Genomic DNA, 26,243 nt, shown 5'->3' on the forward strand with positions numbered 1-26,243 from the left:
AAACAACTTGCAAGAGGGAGTTTATTAACCATGGCTACCAAAAAAATCTGGCACACGTAACTAATTGCATTATCACAGTTAAACCAAAGAAATGTGAAATTAAACACGCACATACAAAAAAGATACACCTGGATTAACCTGTGGATAAATACACATTTTTTAAAATATATAATAGGAACATATACACAATGGAATAACAAAATCAAAGGACTAAATATGCAACTTTCACTAGCAGATGCTTTCAATGTATACATGTTTTGGTTTAGAAAGTACAGTAAATGCAGTGTTAAACATAATCAGTGGCCAGTTTTACTAACTGTAAAAAACACATTACTTATTTTAGCTGTAAAATAATACAATATGACCCCCCTTTGTCCTTTAAAGACATCCAAGTATTCCATTTTTTGTGTGATTTCTTTTTTTAACCTGTTACTGAAATGTAATACAGCAGATCCCATTCCCATCCTATTTTCTATATATTTCACTGAGCAACATATCTTTGTGAAGCATTAATCTTTTAACCCCTTGAGGCACACTGAACGTCAATTACACTATACTGTTGCCCAGAGGTGAGATTTGCAAACTAAAGCTGATGACAGGCTTCTGGGGCTGAACATTGACATCTTACATGGAGATCATGAACAATCAATCTTCTTCAGGTTTGGGGGCAAAATTGCTTCAGAAGGCCATCTGCAGGCAGAATGTGAGTGGATTTGCAGCTGACGCTAACTTGTCTCTCAATAAGAGCTTCATAATCATTTCTGACCCCACTATCCCAGCAATATGCTCCCAAATACCTGACAGGATATACGAAGAAAGCTGAGTGTTTCTGTGACCGTTGGTTGTTTTTCTATTGTATCAGACATTATAAAATAGAAAGCAGTTGTGATTTTCCCCTGAAACAAATAACTTGAGCTCTGGGCTTACTGTATTTATAGTTTGGAGAAGAAATAAGAATAAAGGATATACTTTGCCAATAACAATTTAATTTATTTTTTGTAATTAAGGCCACACCAACAAAACAAAGGACACCTATGAGGGCGGCAATAGTGTGCGTGACTGCACGCGCACTGAAGCACGAAAGCGCGGTAGCATTTAGAAGAGACAAAGAAAATAGTTTTTTTCATGTGATGGGCGCGTCACGTGACAAGTTTATAACCAATCAGAGCGAAGCAGAACTTTTGTGGCTGGTTACTGCAAAGTCTTTACTTTTTGTTGCTTGGACAGTGTAATAGTACTTTATAATATACAGTATATACAGTATGGATAAATCTAGCACTGAGCAACTAATTGGTGAGGTTTTTAAAAGAGATGCATTGTGGAATCAGCAATGCAAGGCATACCACAAATTGAGAATTCTCTCAAATTCTGGAGAGAAATTGAACAAATATTGAGCATCACAAGTACTGTAAGTACATAGATTTATTAATATTAATAAAAGTTTAAAATGTGTAATGTAACAGCTTAATGCGTGTGATATAAGTTACAAATGTGTGAAAATGTATAATGACATAATGATAGTGCTTTGCATTTAAATTTAGTCAAAAATGAGTTTCATACAAATTGCTTAACAATTAGATGTAAACCTATTTTTTCTATTTTATTTTTAGGTGACTTAGCAAAAACAAAATGGAAACATTTACGCGATTCTTTCCGCAGAGGACTAAAAAAGTTAAACCTCCATGTTCTGGTGACGCAGGTACAAATGCGTCTGAATATACTTCATCATGGCCTTACTTCAAAATTATGAATTTTTTAAAAGTGCAAATGACACCAGCGAAAAAGGTGTCCAATCTGGAAGTGAATGAAATCACAGAAGACACACCAGGCTAGGTTACATTGAATGATGATTCTTTATGTGAGAGAGTGTCAGGAATCCACTCCTGGCTTTTCTCGTAGTCTTGCAGGGTGCTGTTGTTCTCACTAATTCCTCTTTGCTATCAACAGCAGCTGTGTGGGCTATCACTGCAACCTAGCCTTGTACTCACTCATTGGAGCAGTGCCCTCACACCCTCCTCCGGGGATTGGCCCGCTGGTCTTTAAGTACTGCATCCCCCACAATCCTTCCCTGCCGAGCATAATCCTTCTTGGACGTTACAGTGTTCAGCCACAAGCCCTTGCTTGTTTTCCTCTTGACTAATCCTGTGGAACTATTCCAGCATTATTATGCCATGGGTATTTAAAAAGAGAGAGAGGGAAGCACCCCCCGCAACTCTAAAGCATTTCAGCCACAAAGGGCCTTTCTCAAAGAGTGAACATTACCTGCTGCTGTGTCGACTGAAATACAAGCCCACCAGGAAGTGACATCACACTCAGGTACTAGCAGTGACTCCCATGATGGACAAAGGGAGTTTGCTCACCTGGTGAGTGTAACCACACCCGTAATGAGCTCCTACCAGAAGTCAAAGCAGAAAATGGCAAATACATTGCCAGTGAAAAACAATTTGTTACATCAGATGTTTATGTCACTAATTGCAACAACCACAATAAACCTTACAGGGAGGTGAGGTGACAATACTATTTACCAAATTGTATTCTATTAACCTCTACCTGCTACGGTAATAAAACAAATTAAAATATATATGAAGTTAAATCAATGCAAAGGATGCATTGGTTGATTAAAATCAAGTAATAGCGGGGGGGATAAATTGTGTGAAACATTACAATTTAAGCAATAATTAGAATTACCATACATTCATGCAATTCTGAACAGACTACAGAATAAAGTCAAGTGGATACATCTAACCCAAATATTAATTAGGACACAATGTATATACACTTATAACAATTTTGGTTACTTTGTTGCCAATCATATAAATATTGAGGAACTTAAAGTAGGATTTTACTGTCAATTTTTTCAGATCATCACAACGTTCAGTGAGGTCAATGCAAAAAAATAATAAGATGAAAACCGACAATGGAAATAATAACAATAAATGCACAATAATATCCAACAAGTGTTGAACAATGAAAATGCAAACAACAAGATGAATTGTTTCCTAACATTATTACCCAGTGTTTGTTTGAACATACCGATCATAAACAAAAACTTATCTTCATCTAGTTATCAATCAGTGGTTTACTATTCAAAATATGAAAAACGAAAACCACAGAAAAGCTTATTAAGATTTTGTCTAGCTAGCCATATGATCTTAATGAATAAAGACCTAGGTATTAATAATACATGATAGATTTCAAATTGATCAATAATCCTCTCTTTTTAAAAAAAGAATCAATAATCAATTATTTATATATATGCTTTTATAAGTTGATTTGATTTACAAAGATATTATAACAGAACAAGAACAAAAGGAGAAGCAACTGATTTTTACGGAACAGTTGCTGCTCCTTTTGTTCTTGTTCTGTTATAATATCTTTGTAAATCAAATCAACTTATAAAAGCATATATATAAATAATTGATTGTAGAGTGTTTCAGCCCATACCAAAGAGGAAGAACAACTGAAGTCCACCCCTGTCATCAGATCCGGAAGTTCGCTTAACAACGCTGGACACAAAGGGAGTGCCTGACGCGGACGCGAGAGTATTGCGGTGGAGCAGAGGATAGTGAGGAACTCAAAAGGATCGCGACCAGATGAGCACCCACTACCTATAATATCATACTGCCTACCTCGATCATATGAAGTGTAAGCCTGCATTTTTTTAATCCCTTTTAATACTAAATACCATCTGCACTATATGGTCTCTTTTCTTCTTTTTTTCTCCTTGGAGGTTGGGGGCTGGTGGCTGCTGTATACACAGGGAACATCCCCCCCTTAAGTTGGATGACTGCCTGAATTTCACTGCTTTATTGTGAGTAGTCATTTTTGAGCTTTGTTTGCACAAATTTATTCACAACAGTATTACACTATGTAGTGTTTCTTTATTTCATAACTACGAGACGAGCTCCCCTGATTTGTTGGAGGATCACCTGGTGCAAGACGAGTGGAACAGTCTTTATCAAGGGTTGCAGTTTGTTTCTAAGTTTCTTAGGTTTTTTTTTTAGATCACTTGATTGTTATTATTATCACATTGCTTTATTATTTACACATATGTGGTTGAATTGTATATTGTCACATTTAGGGTGTGTTAGAGCGCTATTGTTAGTTTTTTTCACTTAGTTAAATGTGTAACTGTACCTATGTCCCAGGCTGCGGACCAGTCCCTGTTTGAAAAACAGTATTTGTTTGAAAGACTGCCTCCGTCTAATCTTACTTGTATGTATGAAGGGTTAACCCCTGCAGAAAGACTGACTCGTAAAGAAATACTTACTAAGTCTCAGGAATGTAGAGAGGTAAAGAAGATGTTCCAAACCAGTACTCCCAACTACTCCTTCTTATGTCTACTCTGGGACTGGAAACTGCGGATTTTGGGGTACCGGTTCACACCATAGACACCACCCTTAAATTATTCCTAGAATTTGACAGGAACATAAGTGAGCGTGAACCTCTACTTGCTGCCTACGCACAGACTATTCACAAAACCTTTTCTGTCAGTCCTGTTGTTAAACCTGTGGGGGTTCCTCCCTCTCCAAAAAATGACCAGACCGTCCCACTATCACTGCCCCTAAGGTAGAAGCTGCCATGGTCTCTAGCCCTGATTTCACCACCCGTTACTTAGACCCCAAGGATATGTCTACGTTAAACCCTGCCAATCAGCCCTGTAAGTTTCCCGTGGAGTATACGTGTATTGCCAAAGCCATGGCTATAGTGTCTGAGAATGAATCCCTTCTACCCTCAATTTCTAATTCGGAATCCCTAACTCCTGCCCTTGAGGTTATTCCTGTCTTAACCCCTGTTAGTCAGGCCTATGAGTCCCCCACTGTAAATCCCTGCATTCCCCAGGTCAGTGTGTCTCTGTTAGCACCAGAGAATGAACACTGTTTGCCCTCTCTTTCTAACTCAGAATTTCTAAGCTCTGTCCCCGCGGTTATTTCTGTTTTAACCCCTGCTAGTCTGCTCTGTGAGGTCCCCATTGTTAACCCTTGTATTCCGCAGACTAATGTTAGGTCCCTAGGGTCAGAGGCTGAACCCCCGTATGACCCCTCTTTCAGAGGCTAGCTTCTCTTTTTCCGATTCTCAGGCACAGCCTGACTTAACCGTTGAGGTTTTTCCTGTATTAACCCCTGCGGGTCAGTCCTATGAGCCACCTTTGGTTATCCCCTGTTCGCCAGCCAAGTACACGCCCTTGGCTCCAGAGGAAGAACCCCTTGTGTCCCCAATTTCAGAGGCAAATTTCCCTCTTTTTGACTCTCAGGTACTATCTGCATTAACCCCTGTAAATCCTTGCTGCCCCCAGGCTAATGCATCCTTTTTAGCATCAGAGAATGTATCCCCAAGTCTGACAGCAGAAGTTGCACTGAATGACTCCCCTAAGGTTGCGGAGTCTTTGGATATTCTTTGCTATAATTCCCCTGCTTCAGCTCAAGTTTCCGCTGCCGGGTCCCCTGAAACCTCTGATAAAATACTGATTCTAGTTAAATGTAACCACAACATATATATAAACATATAAGTGTCACAGAGGAGTGCTACTGAGCATGGCAATATATATTTAAAACCAGAGACAGAACATGAAACACAGACAGAGCTCAGTGCACATCCATCGAAACTTATACACGGTACAGTGCCTAAATATATATGTATAGATATCTGATTTTGGCCAAATTGTTGAAAGCCCCTGATCCACTACACAGCAGACCACATCCTAAGGGTCCCTAACACTAATATAAATTCTTAATAACCTGTGCATTACCAGGAAGAATGATTTATAATTAATCTGTCAAAATTAGTTGCATAGTTCTAAGTCTTATTGAAGCTTTTATTAACCTGTACATTACCAGGAAAAACACTCTGTATTAGATTTGTCACAAACATACTGCAAGCAAGCAAGTTCCCCTATTAAGAGTTTCCCCGGTTCCAACTTACCGCTTATTGACTCTCTAACTCCTACCATTACTCCCCCAGTGCCCATCACTGATTCTCAGGCACCGGTTCCAGACACTAGTTCTCCTCCTACCAGTGTCCCTGCAGTGCCGGACGTCCTTGTTACAGATTCTGAGCCTCCAGATTCAGACACTAGCTCCCCTCCCTCCGCTTCCCCTGCATTGCCTGATTTGCAAGTTCCAGTTATTAAAGCTCCAGAGCCTATTCCCACTCCTATGACAAGTATGATGCCCTTGGAGTTCATTGCAGCATGCAGTCCGCCCCATGTGGTTGTTCTAATCTCTGCAAGTATCCGAATACCTTCCCCGGACCCTGGTGCCATATTGGAAGTAACCCTTGACGCGCCCCAAATTCCCGGTGCAGGAGGCCAGTTTCTTTTTACTGACTATTCTGCGACCCCTGAAGTACCTCAGTAAGACTTTAACTATGGGGTTTATCTCCCTATTGTCTCTGGCTTGGACTCTGGGAGGTTGAGATCACAGACTATACTGTCTCTCTCTGAGCATTCTACACTATTGGGGAGCTCCATTTCTAATTGCTTCTCTGCCTCAGCGAACCAATGGTTATCCCTCTCAAAACCTTCTGTTGTGCCTGTTTTCTCTGTGTTGGAAATACTCAGTTCGCACCCCAAGATTTCAGTCCCTAGGCCTGGTTTACTGTTCGCCTTGTCATCTACTATACCAATACCTGGCAATGCACCCACCCACCCTATTCCCTCGCTGACCACTACCCGTAAAACCTCTGGAGGAGAAGACCCTTTCAAATTCTTACGTGCAGATGTCAGCAAAAACTTTGCCTGTCCGGAGGGTCTCCCTGTTATACCTGATCAATTATCAGTGCCTCTTGGCCCACTCTGCTACGATTACTAGGGAACGGGTACCCAGCTGGGGTCCCCCTGCCATTTCTATTTTTGAAATGCCTCCTTCTCCACAGCTCTGGATTTAAAAGTCATTTCCCGTGGCGAGTCCAGTACCAAAAATATCTGTACCACCACTCTCATATCCTAGAACAGTACTCGCCAATGAACTGCTCGTTTACGGATCCCCTTCCCGCCTAAAGCACTTTAGGAACAACTCAATGTCCCCGAGACCCATGGATGGTCCTGTCTGGACGCAGTTCTCACCGGGGGGGTGGGGGTACGCAAAGGAGTGCCCACAAGTCTCTGGACCACGACTCTACCCACAATCCTAGACAGTTTAGGAACAATTCCAGGTTCCCCAACTCTATGAGTGGACATGTTCGCCCGGAGGTCCTACCTGAAGGGGGGAGTACTGTCAGGAATCCACTTCTGGCTTTAATCGTAGCCTTGCTGGGTGCTGTTGTTCTCACTAATTCCCTCTTTGCTATCAACAGCAGCTGTGCCTTTAAGTACTGCATCCCCACAATCCTTCTCTGCTGAGCATAATCCTTCTTGGACGTTACTATGTTCAGCCACAAGCCCTTGCTTGTTTTCCTCTTGACTAATCCTGTGGAAGTATTCCAGTATTAGTTTATTTCTTCCAGGCCTGCTGCTACTTCGCTGAGGCCTGTGTTTCCTGGTTCCTGGGGCCTGCTGCTCTCTCTCCATTGACAGACCGTGTCCTGGTTCCTGTGCTGAAGTGGTGGATCTCCAGCGTTTACTTCAGCTCCCTGTTTCCTGAGGCCTGCTGCCCTTCCTCTGCAGAGGCCTGTCTTCTGAGTCCTGAGGTCTGTAGCTCTCTCTCCTCGCACAGGCTCGTTCTTGACTCCTGCGCTGAAGCATTGGTTTACCAGTGCTGCCTGGCGTGTGCCCACTCCGGTCTGCCTTCTCCTTCCTGAGAACGGTACCATAGGCCATGGTCGCCGCTCGTGCAGAACCCGCTCCCGCCCTGAAGCTATTACCCTGAAGTGGGACCTAGTTGACTTCCTGTTGCCAAAACTCCACTTGGACAACGTTTACCCTGATGTCTCCTATCCGGATCCTGGCTCGTCCATTGACCACGCTGCTCTCTCCAATCCTGAACCCGGCCGGTTTGACTATGAACTTCGCACTCTGGATCAGTCTGCGCAGTCTAAGGTTGTGATTTCATAACCCAGCCTCAGCCACGTGGCCCGGTCCCGGTTTGTGGTGAGCACAACCGTGACAGAGAGCAACACCCCAGAGCCTCAACCAAAAAAAATTAAGACCTCAAGTGATTTAAAAAAACAATTGATTTGTATAGACCAGCAAAAATTAAAGTTGATGGCAACTGCATTAAAAGGTAATGCAGATAAAGAGCTGTATTTCTTAAAAAGCCTCATACTATATATAAAAAAAATGGATCCTGTTAAAAAAAATAATGTTACGCCAAGATATTCAAGCTCTAGTTTTGAAGGCAGTATAGGAAAAAGAAACAGAATAGGTTGAAACAAGTTTTCAATGTTTATTAATGTTCATCTGTTGTACCTGTTTAATAATGTATTTTATATTTAGTTTTCCTTGCTTTCCCATCCCACTTGTTAATACATTTCTTACTGTTTTAAACCACGTGTATGTTTTTTCTCTCATCTATAAAAACTATATGTCAACATTTATTGCATGGTAAATAGTGAATTAGTGCATCAATATAATATCACATTCTTAAATCAATATAAAAATACATGACCATAAGTTCCAAATGTGTAATGTTTGTTGTTATTAACAATTATTATACAGTATTTTGCCATGGGATAGCTCCATTCAGCATTAAAATAAGTTTTAAATTAATCACAAATTATTTTTACCATACTTGTTGCGGATTTATTTATCCTACATCTCAAAAGCTGGGTAGTAGATATAAACACACGATCAGATGTTGGCACATCAGTAGTGCCTTCCAAATCTATAACAATATTATGCACTAAAGCCACACATTTCACAATTCTCTTAGCATTTGGAACAGATGTTCTATTACTTTTAATAGTAATCGCCATTTCGGAGTCATTATCCCGAAAGCACACTATACACAGTGTCTTGCTCTTGAAAGTCTGTTATTAAAAATGTCCTCTTCTTTCATAAATCCTTCATAATGTATGTGAGCAAAGGATAGGCCTCATCCGCTAAAAGTACATGAGGAAGTGTTGGCTTGTTCCACTCAATGTACCTTAAATGATTCGTATAGGCGCCACAATTTCCTTAAATATAAACAGTGATATACCAATTTAAAATACAAATGTATATAGGATATTACCCGACCGGATACTTCTCAACCTTTCTAGGAAATTTGCTAAGATTTCCCACAGATGCAGTATTTCTTTGGGGTGAGAAGGGAGCGATCCAATCAGGAGCACCTCATGAATAATAAAAACATAAAAAACAATAATAGTGTAATATGTTAATATATTATTGGCTAGATACAAGTCTTGGCTCTTGAGGATATTCTACTTACAAGATGTAATAAAAAGTTGTGCTTTTATCTGACTCAGTCAGGAGATGTGTGTATATTGGTCTTCTATTACAGGGTTGTTTGCATTCAAATCTCCATTCGGTTCATGCAAATGAAACAAAACAGATATAGCCCAGTAGTGCAGATGGTAAATACAAAGCGTTTATATATTTTGAGGAATAAGAATAGTACTCACACTAAGTACATTTGTATGTACATGTAAAGGTTTCTTTAGCAAATACTCTATTTGCGGCAGTGTTTTCTCCCAGTCTTCCTCCTATGGTAAAGTGTGTCGCCAGCGACGGCGTCTGACGTCACTTTCGCTTTCGCGGGTGGACCGCATCCGATGAATATTGCTGGCGACGCACTGGAGGAGATTCAGCCTGGGGGTTCTAGCGTCCGGCGTCTTCTCTTGGAGGCAGCTGCAGCTAGTTAGTTGGCTCTACGCGTTTCGCTGACACATGCAGCTTCGTCCACTCAATGGCAAACTTTTATGCAAAGGTGAAGCCAAGGAAGAGACAATGAGAACATTCCCCCTAAATGTTAGATAACAATGATTAAAAGCCTTAACAGGAAACAAAACGTCAGCGGCTGCTGGGCACCATAGCTCCAAGCATGGGCACTTTAAATTCAAGGATATCTGCTAAAGTTCCAGCCATTTATCCTGAGAAGTGAATGTGGCAGATAGTAGAAAGGTGACTATAATCCCAGTGCACATTCCAATACCCTGTAGACCCAGTCTCAAAGGAAGAGGTCTGGTTCCCTTGCCAAACATGTCTTGGTTGGCAGCTCAACATTCCCTGCTGCAGTCAACAGGTGGAGAGGCTGATGTGCAGGTTCTGGTGTACAGTATGTAAAGCAGACCAATGGATGTGCAGAGAGAACAGTGCTGGAATCCCCACACCTGACTGCGACCCCTAGATGATGAAGTATAGAATGTCTAGAATTGTTTGAAGAGTGAGATGAGTGAGAATGCACCAAGAGGGGAATGTTAGTCAAGTCGGCCACAGAAGTGCAGTGCTGCAGAAGGCTCACTCCCAGGCGGCAGAGATACCTACCAGAAGGATATCAGTCTAGAGTCAGGATATAATGCTAAGAGGGTTGCAAATGACTGGTGACCTGGGTTTAGGGAAGTGTCAGAAACATACCAAGTGCACACACAAACACCCACTTGCCTAAATCCTTGCAACCTGACCCTGTTGCATAATCCCAGAGGCACATTAATCATTCAAAGGGAAGCACTCTGATGGGGCACTGCTCAATGTCTTGAGGTATATAGGCTGATATCTATTCTGTGCCCCCTACTATGGAAAGTGGACTTTGGCCCCACAGCGTGACTCAAGATGCCCTACAACAATTCATCCCTGTTTAATTGCCCCATAACTGAAACATGGTCAACACTGCTGCATCAGGCATCTATTACATCTCATACATTCCTCCTCCAGAAAGTCCCCTAATTAAACCTGATGATGTGCAAACTTTTCACCTGAGGTTTCGAACCTTTGTCAGCTTAATCTCAAAGGTTTACAGCCACTTAAAAGTTTGGAGTTTTCTCAAAGTCCGTCTGCATGCATTTTTGCTTAATTTTCTGCAAATGTGACGACAATAAATAAAATGTGCATTTGGAGATGGAATGTGTTACAGATCTATTTGTGCATTGGCACTAAGAACAAATACACTTAATATATCACTCAATTAATTATGTCTGTTTATTCTTGGTTGGAAAGTTGGAGTGATGGTCACCATTAGAGATGGGCAAACATTTTTGGCACATTTGGATCCGCAGAAGAACGGACAGTTCCTTTGGTCTGCAGATTTCAGTCAATTAATCTGAAAAAGAACGAATCGCGTTTTGGGGATTTGTTATTATTATTTTCAACACTCCGCAATCTGTTGAAAGATTTGTAGAATCCAATTAGCGGATTCAGCAATACGTTAATGGATTTTTTAGAATCCGCCAACGAGTTGGTGAATTAACGGATTGGATTCTCCAAATCTGTTAACGGTTTTTGATGAATCCGCACGGATTTAAACCCGACCAAATCCATTTGCGGATTTTACACCGCAAAATGGAATTTTGAGGGAAAATGTGAGTAAATCTGGGAAATGGATTTGGGCGGATTCGCCCATGTCTTGTCACCAATGCTGTGATGGCAGCAGGTGAAAGGCTATTAATGATGAAAGGCTAGTAATTGCAAATTCAAAAACAGAAGCAATTTTCATTGACTCCCAGTACCAGCAACCTTCTAGTATGAAACTAAATCTAACTGAAAGGGACAAGTAAAACAGAGAGAGATAGAGAGATAGAGAGAGAGAGATAGAGAGAGAGAGAGAGACAGAGAGAGAGACACCCAATTTAAAGATAAAATGGATACTTTTAGACATGACATCTCATCACATCAAGCTCCACAAGCACCGCCTACTTTCCTCTGCACACCTAAATCCACCCTCAGCTCATTCCCCCGAGACCGAGGATGATATGTCCATGCTTCACTCATTCTCTCACCCTTACCCTATTACCTCTCCGCTACCTTTACACTGTTAATCACAAATTTCTCCTGGTCTCCACTAATTTGGCCTCCATGATGCAACCTTTATCTGGTTCAAGTCACACCTAGAAAGTATGAGTCCTCCTTGGTATATTTGGGTACCGGATCTGTTTGGACAATCATGTCCCACAAGTGTCTACCCTTACTATAACTAAAGAGGTATTTGGTGCTGAGTTTGTTAAAGTCTCCAGTCACTTCTTGTGATGGTGCTCATCTCGAATCAGGAGGCGGACCTGCGGGGCTGAGGTAGGAATGCAGAATAACTAACAGAGCCCAGGGACAGAGTCCTGTAAGTGTATTCGTAGGCAGAATGCAGGCAGGGCTGGTGGCAGTGGTGCAGAGTCCTGGCAACAGGCAAAAGGTCTGGCCAGGTGGCAGAGGTGCAAAGTGCAGGTGACAGGGAAAGGTCAGGGCATGCGGAAGGCAATGAGGTCAGGGTCACGGTCTGGGTCAGCAACAGGGATTCCAAATAGGCAAAAGGGTAATGTGTGACAGCGAAGATCAAATGAAGCTGCAGCAAACAGAACTTTGCTCAGCGACTCCCACCAGGAACTGCAGCCTTATAAAGCAGACTGCCAGTACCCAAAATGGCCACAGTGAGCAGAAAGGGCAGGAGAGACAGAAAACCTGGGCCGTAGTGAAAACCTGGCATGGATCAAGAAGAATCCTTATAGTACCCCCTCTCTAGGAAAGATCTCCGGGCAATCTAAGACGGTTTGGCAGGGACTCTCTGCTGAAATGCCCGGACCAGTCTCAGGCATGGACATCTTCAGATTTGATGAATTCTCTTTGGGTCCAAAACCCTTCCAATGGACCAAGTATTGTAGCCTGCACCCGGATCTACAGGAATCCACTATCTGGGGTATTTCAAATTCCTCCTGGCCATCCACCAGAAATGGTCTAGGAGGAGGGACAATAGGAGGAGAAAGTGTTCTGGACAAACTGTTTGAGGAGTGAGATATGGAATACTGGAGGGTATCCTTAAGTTATCTGGAAGTTCCAGTTTGAATGCCATCGGGTTTACCTGTTTCAGAATTTTGAAAAGTTCAATGAACTTGGGCCTGAGTTTGGAGGAGGGCAGTTTTAGTTAGATATTTTTTGTAGCCAACCAAACTTGATCTCCCACTTGAAACGGGAAAAGTGGTCGTTGATGTTTATCCACCTGGGTTTTTTGCTGGAGGGCGGCTTTGGTCAGATTGGTCTGGATCTTTTTCAGAGTGATTGCAGATCTTTGATCTTATCATCCACTGCAGGGACTCTGGAGAAAGGACTGGAAGAAGGAAGGGGAGAAGGATGGTACCCGTAAGCACAAAAGAACAGAGTTTCCAGTGTGGAATCATGCTTCATAGAGTTGCGGGAAAACTCGGCCCATGGCAGCAGATCAACCCAGTCGACCTGTAGTTCAGATACAAAATATTGCAGGAATTGTTCTAAGGACTGATTGGCCCTTTCCATGAGTCCGTTGGACTGGGGATGGTACGAAGAAGAAAAATGGAGGGAGAAGCCCATTCTTTGACAAAAGATCTTCCAAAATCAAATTGGGATCTGCGGCCAAGACTATATCTGTCAGGACTCCATGAAGATGAAATATCTTTTTAAAAAAGATTTCAGATACTGTAGTTCTGAAGCTGTGGGTAGCTTCTTAAGGGCAACAAAGTTGGCTTGGCGTGTGAAGCGATCAACTACTACCAGTGTGGTATTCATACCCCAGGAGGGAGGTAGCTCCACAATAAAATCCATGGGAAGATGGGTCCACGGCGGGTGGACTGGCAAGGCCTTGAGCAACCCACAGGGTAATGTCCTCTGCACCTTAGTCTTGGAGCATATAACGCAGGCTGCCAAAAACTCTTTCATGACTTTGTGGATCTCTGGCCACCAAAAGATCTGTTCAAGGCAATCACATGTCTTCCTAACTCCCGGGTGACAAGCCGTCTTGGAGTTATGACCTCATTGCAACACCTCACTACAAAATAGGGGAGGGACAAATAGTTTGGACGAACGAGATGACGGATGTTGGCATGGGATCCTCTGCCTGGGCTTGTGAACTCTGTGGCAGAAGTGAACATGATATGGCAGAGATAATCTCTGAAGATGGAATGATGGGTCCCTGCTCAATCTCCTCGGAACCGTCAGGAGCTAATTGCCTGGATAGCGCATCTGCCTTGACATTCTTGGATCCCAGATGATAAGAGATCACAAAGTTGAACAGAGTGAAGAAGAGAGCCCACCTTGCCTGACGTATCCCAAGTCTCTTTGCTCCTTCAATGTATTCAAGGTTCTTGTGATCTGTAAGGATTGTTATCGGAGAAGTTGACCCCTCAAGCAAATGTCTCCACTCTTCTAGTGCCATTTTCATGGCCAGAAGTTCCTGATTCCCAACATCATAATTTCTTTCTGCGGCAGAATTTTTTGGGGAAAAGAAGGCACAGGGGTGGAGTTCCCCCTGAAAATCCTTTCTTTGAGAAAGGACAGCTCCGGCTGCCAGATCAGATGTGTCTACTTCAAGCACAAAGGGTTTCGTAGGATCTGGATGGATCAGCACAGGTGCAGACGAAAAGGTGGACGTGAGCTCAAAAGCTAGAAAAGCCTCAGAGAATCATATCTTAGGGTTCCCTCTTTCTTAGTAATAGCCGTAATGGGTTGCCATCACCTTGGAGAAGTTCCTGATAAAACGTTGGTACTAGTTGGCGAACCCAAGAAATCTTTGAGTTGGTTTAAGGCCTATCAGTACAGGACAATCCAGTACTGCCGATACCTTTGCACGATCCATCTCAAACACATGGGAAGAGATGAAATACCCAAAGGAAGGAAATCTTCTTTTGTTCAAACTGACATTTCTTGAGCTTGGCAAAGAGGGAGTGATCCCGAAGTCTTTGGAAGACCAGTCTAACCTGTGCCCGATGCTCGGACAAAGAATTGTAAAAAAATAAGGATATCGTTCAGATACACTATGAGAAATTGGCCAAGTAAATCCCGGAAAATCTCATTGATAAAATTTTGAAATACGTCCGGTGCGTTACAAAGGCCGAATGGCATGACTAGATATTCGTAGTGCCCATCCTGGATATTAAAGGCCGTCTTCCACTCATCACCCTCTCTGATTCAAATTAAATTGTAAGCTCCTTGGAGATCCAGTTTGGTGAAGATCGTGACCTTGCGTAAGCGGTCGTACAATTCAGGAATTTGGGGTAGAGGATGCCGATTTTTTATGGTGATTTTATTTAGGCCTCTATAATCGATACATCACCTGAGAGAGTTGTCTTTTTTGGAAACAAAGAAGAAACACGCACCAATGGGGGAGCTTGATTTGCGGATAAACCCACGTTGAAGATTCTTCAAAATGTATTCCCGCATAGCCTTGGTTTCTGGTTCCGAAAGGGGGTAAGTGTGGCGTCTAGGGGGCAGGTTGATTGCACAATCATAAGGTCGGTGTGGCGTTAACTCCTCTGGCTGTTTTTTATTGAATACATCGGCAAAGTCCTGGTACGAAACTGGCAAGCATGACAAGGAAGTCTCTGTTGGTAGACGGACCACGGAGATAGGATCAATGGCAATGTTGTCCCAAGTCTGTCACTTGATTGGTCGCCCAATCGATCCTAAGGATGTGGTGCCGCAACCAGGGAAGCCCTAGGACCACTGGTGTCGCGGGAGAGCATATGACATTAAAGGACATTGTTTCTTTGTGAAGTACCCCAACCAAAACCAGCAGTGGATTAGTCTCATGAGTGATGGTCCCAGGTATCAGGGGTCTTCTGCAATGGCCACTACCGCTAGTGAAATCTCCTTAGTGCAGAGAAGAATGGAGTGGAGTTCCGCAAATGCCAGGTCAATGAAATTTCCTGCTGCTCCCGAATCCACAAAAGCCTGAGTGAAGATGGATGCTGGTCCCCAGGAGAGTGAAACCGGCAGGAGGAGCTGTGAAGGTTGTAGTGAAGGAAGAATAGAAGAATTGTCCAGAGAATATTCCTCTATCTTCACCGGGCATTGGGGTTTTCCTGATTTAGGACAGTCTTGGACACAATGACCCCCAAGCCCAAAGTACAGACACAGCCCCCTGGTTCTTCTCCTAGTTCTCTCCTGCTCAGGTAATTTGGTATCCCCTAATTGCATCGGTTCCTCATCTGGGTGAGGTGCAGTAAGAGGAGTGTTGAAATGGGGAGATAGCCGAATTGTTGGGTTTTTGGGAGATTGAGCTCGCTCTGTCTGTCGTTCTTGTATCCGGAGGTCCATTATGATACAGAGAGAAATGGGTTCCTCCAGATCTTTGGGAATATCCCAGCAAGTCGAGCTTCATTATACCAGCCCGTCTCCACTGTAAGGGTTCGGAACTCAATGGCATATTGGCCTGCGGTATGGGTTCCTTCTCGGATTTGAAGCAGTGAATCAGAAGAGTAGGAGATGTAGCCGGGGGCGTCAAATACTCTTTTAAATGCCTGTAGAAAGGCAACGGAGTCGTTGATCAGTGGGGATTCTCTCTCCCACCGAGGGGAAGCCCAGACCAAGGCCTCATCTGTTAGTAGTGAAATGACATAGGCTACCCTGGATCGGTGGGTGCAAAACATGGAGAGCTGGAGTTCGAACTGAATCAAGCATTGGTTCAGAAACCCTCTACAAGCCTCTATAGGGTCCCCTCCATAACTCAGATGTGCCAGGATCTGTGTTTTCCTGGGCATAGGGGGTGACGGGGCTGGCACCGGAGAAGCTTCCAGTAAGGGCCGTGCAGGGGTAGAACCCACCTGAAGTGGGTCCAGCCGGGTAAAAATGTCCTGAAGTTGGCTTGAAATAAGTGCCAGCTGTTGGTTTTGCAGGGTGAGGCGAGTTTTATGATCTCTGAGTAGTTCTCCTTGGAGAGATACGGCCCGCTCTACCTCAGCGGGGTCCATGTTGGCCGAGCAAAATGTGATGGTGCCCATCTCAAATCAGGAGGTGGACCCACAGGGCTGAGGTCAGAATGCAGAATAACTGACCAGAGCCCGGGGACAGAGTTCTGTAAGAGTATTCGTAGTCGGTAAGCAGGAAGGGGTCAGGGTTGGTTGCAGTGGTGCAGAGTCCCGTCAACAGGCAAAAGGTCAGGGCAGGCGGCAGAGGTGCAGAGTCCAGGCGACAGGCAAAGGTCAGGGCAGGCGGAAAGCAGCAATGTCGGGGTCACGGTCCGGAGTCAGCAACAGGGATTCCAAATAGACGAAAGGGTAATGTGTGACAGCAAAGATCAAACGGAGCTGCAGCAAACAGAACTTTGCTCGGCGACTGCCATTACCCAAAATGGCCACAGTGAGCAGAGCGGGCAGGAGAGTCTAACAAAACCTTGACCGTAGTGAAAACCTGGCACGGATCGAACAGAATCCTTACACTTCTTACAATGTCTTCTTACTATACCCAATTGCATTTTTTTATGATGCCTTAACTTGTAGAGAACATATTCGTAATAATGAATTTTCTATCCACCATTCTCATTTTATTCACTGTTTCCTTCATAAATGCTGAATAATGCCTCTCATGTTTCTCAACATCCTGTATTTGGTTTAATATTAATTGTATACACAATATTGGGCTCTTTTGTATTTCTGTGGGAGTACTCTGAGCCGTCCTGTGTGTTATATTTACATACCCTGTTGTACTTCGCACCGCCTGACCTAGTTCAGTAGCGCCGTGCTGTGTGCCAAGTTGCCACTTTATATGCTACCTCACTCTGCCTGACGGCTTGTGTCTAAGATTTAATCTGACCTCAAGTTAAAGAGCAGTTGTTAGCATGTCACTTTGCATCATGCTGGTATATAGCGTAGATGAACTTGTGATTGTGCTTTACCTCACCTGCTTGATCCCCGTTTTGCCCCTTGGTTTAAACAGGAAAATAAAGGGAAGTTCATGTAGTGGCTACTGAATACAAACTTGGTAGCTGTCCTCAGTTTGCTATGGCATCGATGGGTCCCATGGCTTAATGTTGGATATACTTGATCTCAGCATGCAGTCACATCTAATTATAGCAGGCTAGCATCGAACATAGTCCTCTGCCCTTACAACTATATGATAGCCATTTTAAATTACATGTATGGCTCTGGGTGTTAACACAGAACTCCCTTTTGGCTCTTGTACAATCTGTTTAAATCAATTTCCTTTTAAAGAACTTACCAAACTGCAGTAGATACATCTTTGTCTCCTACCAATTGTAGACCCCTTTCCTGGCGCTGATACCCATTATTAAAAATCTATGATGCATATGCCCTTGTTTGTACTTAGAAACTATGACATACTTCACCAAATATATGCTCTCTTGTTTAATCTGGGGAATCCCAGAACTATAGGGGAACATGTATTGCTCTTATTATGTTTAGTCTTGTTTTGCATCACCGATTTCACTATGCTAGCTAATTTACATACTTAATTTGGTTTGAAACACAGCTCATGTGACAGATCATTGATTTATTGCATGCAAACTCAGTCTTTTAATGCTGTGCAAAAACAGAGGTCACCTGTTTCACCTTCCATTTTTGTTCTGGGGCAAAAATGTTTATGCTGCATTCACTTGTATAGTATCTTGACAACAGTTGATAACTGTGTAAATAAACTCCACTTACTGAAGAAATCCATGTGTGCTGGCTCTAATATATATATATATATATATATATATATATATATATATATATATATTAGTATATCAGATATTGCAAGAAATAAAGCAGATATGTAATAAAGATTATCAAAAGAATATTTTAATTAAACACATCTACAATAAAACACATACAGTACACTTGAAAAAATAATGAAAAATAACACACAAAACTCTCCTACACCTCCTATAATAAAAATGGACTAAAAATAAGGATACACAGTACAGAACAAATAGAACAGGGCACAATAAAGCTATAAGTACAATGGGGACAAAGTTCCCAATTAACTCAAGACCTGCCGGTCATCTAAGCATGTAACTGATAGCAAAAATCATCAATACTGATCTGATGTGTCACAGGAAATATCTCTGCATATGCAATAAATGAGATATAATACTCTGACATCGCTACATTTTTAAAACAGCACAGCATGACACATAGTTAGATATACTGCAGGACTGCACACAATGGATAAATGGATTAGATCAACAGAATAAACCTTTGCACAGATGAAACCCAATACAAACATACTGAGAGTGCCTTGAAATCAGACCAATAGGTCCTGCAGTTTAACTATTGAAAAACTGAGCAAAGAGAAGTGGTAATACTCAGCTTAGAGAGATGCCGGTAAATGCGCAGTGTTCGGAAGCCAGAGAGTCTCATAATGCAAAACAGTATTAAGTCCAAAAGATCAAAATGTCCATTATGAATAGAGGAAGGTTGTGTTTTGTCCACTCGATGCGTTTCGTCACTGTAACGCGTAGCTCACCTCAAACGAAGCGCGACCGCGGTGCTGAGGCAGGGAATTGGATAACGCCGACCCACAGCCACGTGGGCGCGCCTAGGATGTAGAGTAGTCGTTCAAGACAGGTCAGGATTATAGATTGGAGAATGGTTAAGGTACTTGCCAAGTTCAGGAGTGGAGAGGATCTGATAGTTGGGGTACGTTGCCAGGTTCATGATAGGAGAATGTCGGATCGTTGGAGTACTTAGCCTAGGTCAGGACTGGAGAATCGTCGTACAAGCCGGATCAGGAGTAGAGAGAAGCGGAGTCCAAGGAGCTAGCAGGGTTCAGGCAACAAGAGGTTAACAGCATACAAGGCAAGGCAAGGCAGGATAAGCAACCAGGATGTGGGAAGGCACGGCGTCACAGTGACTATGCTCATCAATGACTGACCGCAGAGTGAAGGTTTATAAAAGGAGGAGCCTCCAATAGCCAGCCAGGGCAGAACCAGGAAGTGTAATACGATTGGCTGCTGGTGCACACAGGTGTGCCCTATGATGCAGCCTAATCAGGGTTGAGGGTGGAACTGCTCGCATGCCGTCCTGAGCGCATCACGGAAGCCAGGGGTCGGAGTTTAGGTTGCGCGTCAATCCCACGCCGATTCCTGGAACCAAAAGGGGCAGGACCAGTCGTGCGTCGACATGCGCGCGTCACGAATGTCAGAGGGCGGCACCTGACTCACGCGTCAGCAGGGAGGCTGGCCGAACGTCCACGTCATGTGACAGCGATGGGGTCAGGGTCTGAATCCGCGGGTGAGTGCGCAAGGTCCGCGCACGCGTACTGGGATCATGAAACCGCGCATGCTGGGTATCCATCACGGAAGGCTTATTGAGGTGAGGAGACGGTCTGCGACAGCCAGGATCACGAATCTTCACTGTCACCAACAGACATCTTCCGAGGTGTGTATATATATATATATATATATATATATATATATATATATATATATATATATATATATATATTGTGATGCCCACACCACGTTGTAACATCTTTTAGTCCCAGATTAAGGCAGGGAATGTAGTACTTCTCTCTATGGGGCTTATTTACAGGGATAAATAAAACACTAGCAGGCCCACTGTCCTTTTAAGTCAAAACAAAATCATAAAATAAACTCCTCCTTCTCTTATGAGACTAACTAAACATTTAGCTTCAACCCTTACTTCCTGGATGGACAGCTAAGATGGTTACCACCCCAAACAGATACTATTATAGCTAACCACATATAAAGTCTCCACAGCAATAAAGGGTTTTGCTTATCTGTTAATCCTTTGGAGGAGACGTTCCCGCTTCAGCACGGTCTCGCATCCTTCCTTCCTAGGGGAGCTCGGCGCCACGAGAGCTCAGAGAATCTCTCCTCTGTAAGTCCAATGTTAAGGATAGGACATACTCACTTCAGAATGGTCTCTCGTCCTTCCTTCCTCTTCCTGGGATTAACAACCCAGGCAGTCCTAGCAGTCTCTGCGACCACCGTCCAGCAAGCCTAGGGGGCCGTGCCAGATACCACATCTGGGGAGAACTATTCTCTGTCCCCTTATATCTTGGACAGCAGTCTATGTTTAGCAGAGAAGGGGAAGGATCGGTGGTCCATCTGCTCCAAGGAAAAAAGGTAAGAACTCACCAGCGTGGAGATTAAAAATGTTACTTTATTAGGCTACATAAAAAACAAAAAACAGACAGCACGAATAGACTCTCCCACGCGTTTCACGCCTGCTATGGCGCTTTTTCAAGGACTCCTTGAAAAAGCGCCATAGCAGGCGTGAAACGCGTGGGAGAGTCTATTCGTGCTGTCTGTTTTTTGTTTTTTATGTAGCCTAATAAAGTAACATTTTTAATCTCCACGCTGGTGAGTTCTTACCTTTTTTCCTTGGAGCGGATGGACCACTGATCCTTCCCCTTCTCTGCTGTCACATGTGAGGATCAGCGTTCACCACCGGAAGCGGATGCAGCCGCTGATGCAGAGGGAGACGCTTCTGCGTTTGCAGCGTAAGGACTGGAGCTGGAAGGAGGGAGAGCAGAGCGGTGATCTCCAGTGAGTCGCGTGGACTCTACACTGGGCAAGATCTGAAAAAATGCCAGGGCTAGGGACTGAGTAAGTACCTCGTGTTCCCCATCAGTATAGCCCTCTCTCGCTCTACCCGTTACCGAGTTTTCAACATTACAGTCCTTTAAACCTATCACTTGACATCCCGGTGTTAACTCCGTTTATTATTTATTTATTATTGACTTTGCCCTGCTTGGCATCCATTACCTCTGCTCTTAGAGCTTATACACGGTCGTTGCATTCTAGCAGTCTATGTTTAGCTTTAATAGTACAGCTGAACCCTGTTATAATGAGGTCCTCTGGGTCCACCCGATATGACTGCGTTATAACCGGGATCGAGATTTAAAAAAAAAAAAACATGGCTGCCGCGATAAGGTGTTCTGCATCCGCTGGATGGGGAGAGCTGGGATAACTCTCCCAGCTCTCCCTGAAGCCGGCATCACAGCGGCACCCCCACGTAGCATTACCAAGCATCTGCAACAGCAGCTGATCTGTGTCCTGTGCAGAGAATCTTTGAGTCTGCGGGAGCGGGGGGAGGATCTCACGGAGTCTGGGCTGGTATGTCAGCTGCCTGTTTGAGTCCCCGGCCAGGAAACAGCTGCCTTCTCTCCCCCGCCCCGGTGGAGGTACAGGGAGAGAGGGGGGAAAGGTGTGTTTGTACGGAGGGATGGGATGTCCAGACGGAGTCATGTGCAGAAAAGGGGCATGTGATGTGCAGGGTGGGGTGATGTGCAGGCAGGGGGATGTGATGTGAAGGAAGGGGGATGTGATGTGCAAGGGGGGTGATGTGCAGGCTGGGGGTGATGTGCAGGAAGGTGGGAAGTGATGGGCAGGGGGGGTAATATGCAGGCTGGGGGTGATGTGCAGGCAGAGGGTATGTGATGTGCAGGAATGGGTGATGTGCAGGCTGGGGGGGGTGATATATGTTTACATGAGATGTAATAGACCTTTTTTCAACATACTACACTATTGTGCACTCTTTTTTCTTTATTTTATTCCCTGGGAGGGATGTAAAAGGATTAAACATACAGCACACCACTCAAGGATCATCTTCCATAACAGCTATCCACTTGAAGGTCCATGCAAAGGGCTCTTATCAGAGAGAGATGGGTCTCTGATATGCCTTCTATTTACAGAACAATATGTGAGTGAGACTGACACATTACTTTTTGGATTAACATCTTTATTATTGTCTGCGCCATTATATATTTTCTCCACTTCTCCACATATATCATCTGAGATCTGCAGCGCTCCCCTAACCTGGAAGACAACGCTTGACATTTTGGACCTGGACAATCCATATTAAGGGTGTAGAGCTGCAGCATTTATTTTCATTTTCACAATATTTGCACTATTCACTTGTGGTGAAAGCTATTGTCACTTTTATTATAAGTTTAGTACATTTTTAGGATTTATTCACTTATGTTTGGGTGAAATCACTATTATAGACACTTGTCATTATCATTTCACTAGAAGTACCCAATTCCATTTTTTCTGTTTGTATAAAGTGCCTGATCACACCAAAAACTGCCCCTTCATGCCGTATGATGACGATGATGATGAGGAGGAAGACTCATATGGGCCCGCATGAAAAGGGCAGCCTCAGCAGCTAGAGAAATATGTTTTTCAGCGAGCCATGCAACTGCAGCAGCAAGCAACGTGATGTGGTCACAAGGCAAATGCAGAAGTTTTCTTTAGAAAGTGCACATTCATTACCACTGATGAGAAACAATGTGCGCCCAGGACTGCCGATGTATTAGAATGTACCCCAGTAAAGAAGAAAAAGAAGGCTGGTAGGTTGCTTACACAGGAAGCTATAGAAAATGTCCCTGTGATGACAGAAGAGAGCTCCTCTGAAAATGCTCTGCAACCTACCAGACATGAATTGGATCTTGTCCAGGAATACTTAAATAAAGAGCTTGATGTTTCCCAGAAAGAGATACACCCTCAGCACTGTTACGCCGGTGCTGCCCCCAGACCAGACCCGTCCCCAGAGCTGAAGGGGGAAGTGGTAATACACGCACCCGCAGCAAAGGGAGCGTGTCCGGAGTGTGGTATAAAGTGTTGCCAGGCCAGGTGTAGTAAGGTAGACAATACTTGCTGGTACCGGTTGTAGAAAGAGAGTGAAGAATGCCTTGCCGAGGTCAAGGAGTGGAAAGCAGAGATAGGTCGTAGTCCAAGTCGTGTTCAAGGGGTTACCAGAGTGAGCGTTGTCCAAGGAGTGCCGAAATCGAGAGCCAGAGGGGGTAGTCGTACAAGCCGAATCAGAACCTGTGAAAACACTGAGAGAATCCAGAAGTACTTCCATACAGAGACTATGTTGAGCAAAGACTGAGAGCAGAGAGGAGCTAGATAAAGCAGGAAGGTCTAATTAGGAACGGAGGCAGGACAGGAAGAGCTACAGGGAGACACTGCAGATTGGTGCAGCCATAACAGGCCAGATGAGTCTTGTTGGTAACCTGAGTATGCTAGTGTGGTGTGCGGGGGTGGAGCCTGAGGTCCGGGGGACGGGAAGAAGAGTGTGCAGAATGAGCGTGCTCCGTAACGCGTGTACGCGCGTGGACTGAGCCCGTGGATGGTGCAGGTGTGCGCGCGGGAGGGCGTGGGCGCGCCCGGTGCTGAGCAGAGGAATTGCCGAGGGGAGTGATCCCGTGACGGTGGCAGGTGCGGGGAGCCGCAGAGGTCGGTAAGGCAGGATGGTTTTGTGTGTCCAGGGACTCCCTGAGGGGAGAGAGTGCTCTGTGTGGGGAGTGCGGAGGACGCCGATTCCTGACAGTAGCCCCCTCTTCAGGAACGGCCTCTGGACGTCCATGAATGGTTTCTCTGGAAACTTTTTCCTGAAGGACTTAAGAAGGGCTGGGGCATGGATGTCCTTTAAAGGTACCCAGGATCTCTCTTCAGGGCCAAAGCTCTTCCACTGCATCAAGAACTGGAGCTGGCCCCTGGATAGGCGAGAATCCAAAATAGAATGAACTTCGTATTCCTCGTTATTTTGGACAGTAATGGGGTCCGGTTTACGAGTCTGATCCGGAAAGAAGTGACTGGAGATGAATGGTTTTAAGAGGGACACATGAAAGACATTGGAAATCTTCATACTGGGTGGTAGTTGGAGCCGGTATGCCACGGGATTGATTTGTTCACAAATAGGGAAGGGACCCAGGAACTTAGGTGCCAGTTTAGGAGATGGTACCTTGAGGTGGATATTCTTAGAGGAGAGCCATACCAAATCCCCCTGGTTTGTAACTGGTCGCCGAACGACGACGACGATCGGCCTGTAGTTTCGATCTGCGGGAGGAGTCAAGAAGGGTAGACTGAATCCTGGACCATGCGGTTTGGAGGGAAGAAATGCGTTCATTTACGGCTGGTACTCCAGAAGGGATGTTGGGGATGGGAAGGCAGGGAGGGTGGAACCCATAATTTATAAAGAAGGGCAACTCCCGGGTGGCCTCATTTTTGGCAGAATTGATGGAATACTCTGCCCAAGAGAGGAGTTGAGCCCAATCATCCTGGAAATATGGATATGAAACATCTCAGGTACTTCTCCAGGGATTGATTGATTCTCTCCATTTGTCCATTGGACTGAGGATGATAGGCGGAAGAGAAAGAAGAAGAGATGCCCAATCTCTTTGTGAAAGCTCTCCAAAATTTGGATACGAACTGAGAACCTCTGTCAGAAACAATGGACGAAGGGATCCCATGAATCCGGAAAATCTGCTCCGTAAAGATATCGGCAAGGGCGGGGGAGGTGGGTAATCCTTTAAGTGGAATAAAATGGGACATCTTCGAGAACCTGTCCACGACCACCAAGATAGTGTTCATTCCTCTGGACCTGGGCAACTCCACGGTGAAGTCCATCGAAATGTGGGACCAGGGGCAGTCGGGAACTGGAAGAGGTAACAGAAAACCCTGAGGCTTTTGATGGAGAGTCTTGCTTTGAGCGCACGTGGGACAGGCACGGGTAAACTTCAGAATATCTTGAGACATCCTTGGCCACCAGAAAGTCCGACAAATGAGATCAGTAGTCTTCTTAAAACCTGGATGACCTGCAGATTTAGAGGAGTGACCCCAAGACAGGACCTCTGGAACAAATTTGGAAGGTACGAAGAGTTTGTTGTCGGGAACGACCAAATCCTTGGGAATGCGTCTCTGAGAGTGCAAAATCTTGTCAAGATTCTTGAAAGAAGACGTGGCGAGGATCCTCTCCTGTGGAAGGATGGTCTCCAAAGGTTCCTCTGGTCTCTCTTCAGAAGAATGTATTCGGGAGAGTGCGTCTGCCTTTACGTTCTTGGTCCTGGGGATATAGGAAAGGTGAAAATCGAATCAAGAAAAAAAATAGCCCAACGAACCTGTCGTGGACCAAGGTGTCGAGCGTTTTCTATGTAAAGAAGGTTCTTGTGGTCCGTGAGAATAGTAAATGGCTCTTTCGACCCCTCCAGCAGATGTCTCCACTCTTGAAGAGCCATCTTCACGGCCAGAAGTTCCCTATTACCCACGTCATAGTTCCTCTCGGCGGATGAGAATTTCTTGGAAAAATATGCACATGGATGTAACTTATCTTGAGGCATGGGTCTCTGAGAAAGAACGGCTCCGGGACCGCAATCAGAAGCGTCGACCTCCAGGACGAAGGGAAGTTCAATGTTGGGATGACGGAGAATAGGTGCGGATATAAAAGCTTCCTTGAGTGTCTCGAAGGCAGAGATGGCCTCGGATGACCAAGCAGAAGGATCAGCTCCTTTTTTGGTGAGCGCAGTGAGGGTGCCACAATGGTAGAAAAACTCTGTATAAACTTACGATTGTAATTAGCGAACCCTAAAAAACGTTGTATGGCTTTGAGAGAATTGGGTCTTGGCCATTCAGTGACTGCTTGAAGTTTACCGGAGTCCATCATAAACCCCTCATCAGAATTGATGTACCCCAGGAACGGAGTAGAGGTCTGATGAAAGGTGCACTTCTCCA

The 26,243-nt window shown here is 44.3% G+C and overlaps 1 long non-coding RNA gene across 1 annotated transcript; it reads right to left on the reverse strand.

Annotated features, from left to right (window-relative positions):
- Nucleotides 1-1,834: 1,834 nt before the first annotated feature.
- LOC142488649 (uncharacterized) lies at nt 1,835-2,384 on the reverse strand. The gene is made up of 2 exons (XR_012799558.1): nt 2,263-2,384; nt 1,835-2,142 (listed from the first exon to the last, which is right to left on the reverse strand). It is a non-coding gene; the product is annotated as an uncharacterized LOC142488649 (long non-coding RNA).
- Between the last annotated feature and the right edge of the window lie 23,859 nt (nt 2,385-26,243).

This window comes from Ascaphus truei, chromosome 2 (genome assembly GCF_040206685.1).
Source record: "Ascaphus truei isolate aAscTru1 chromosome 2, aAscTru1.hap1, whole genome shotgun sequence".
NCBI lineage: Eukaryota > Metazoa > Chordata > Amphibia > Anura > Ascaphidae > Ascaphus > Ascaphus truei.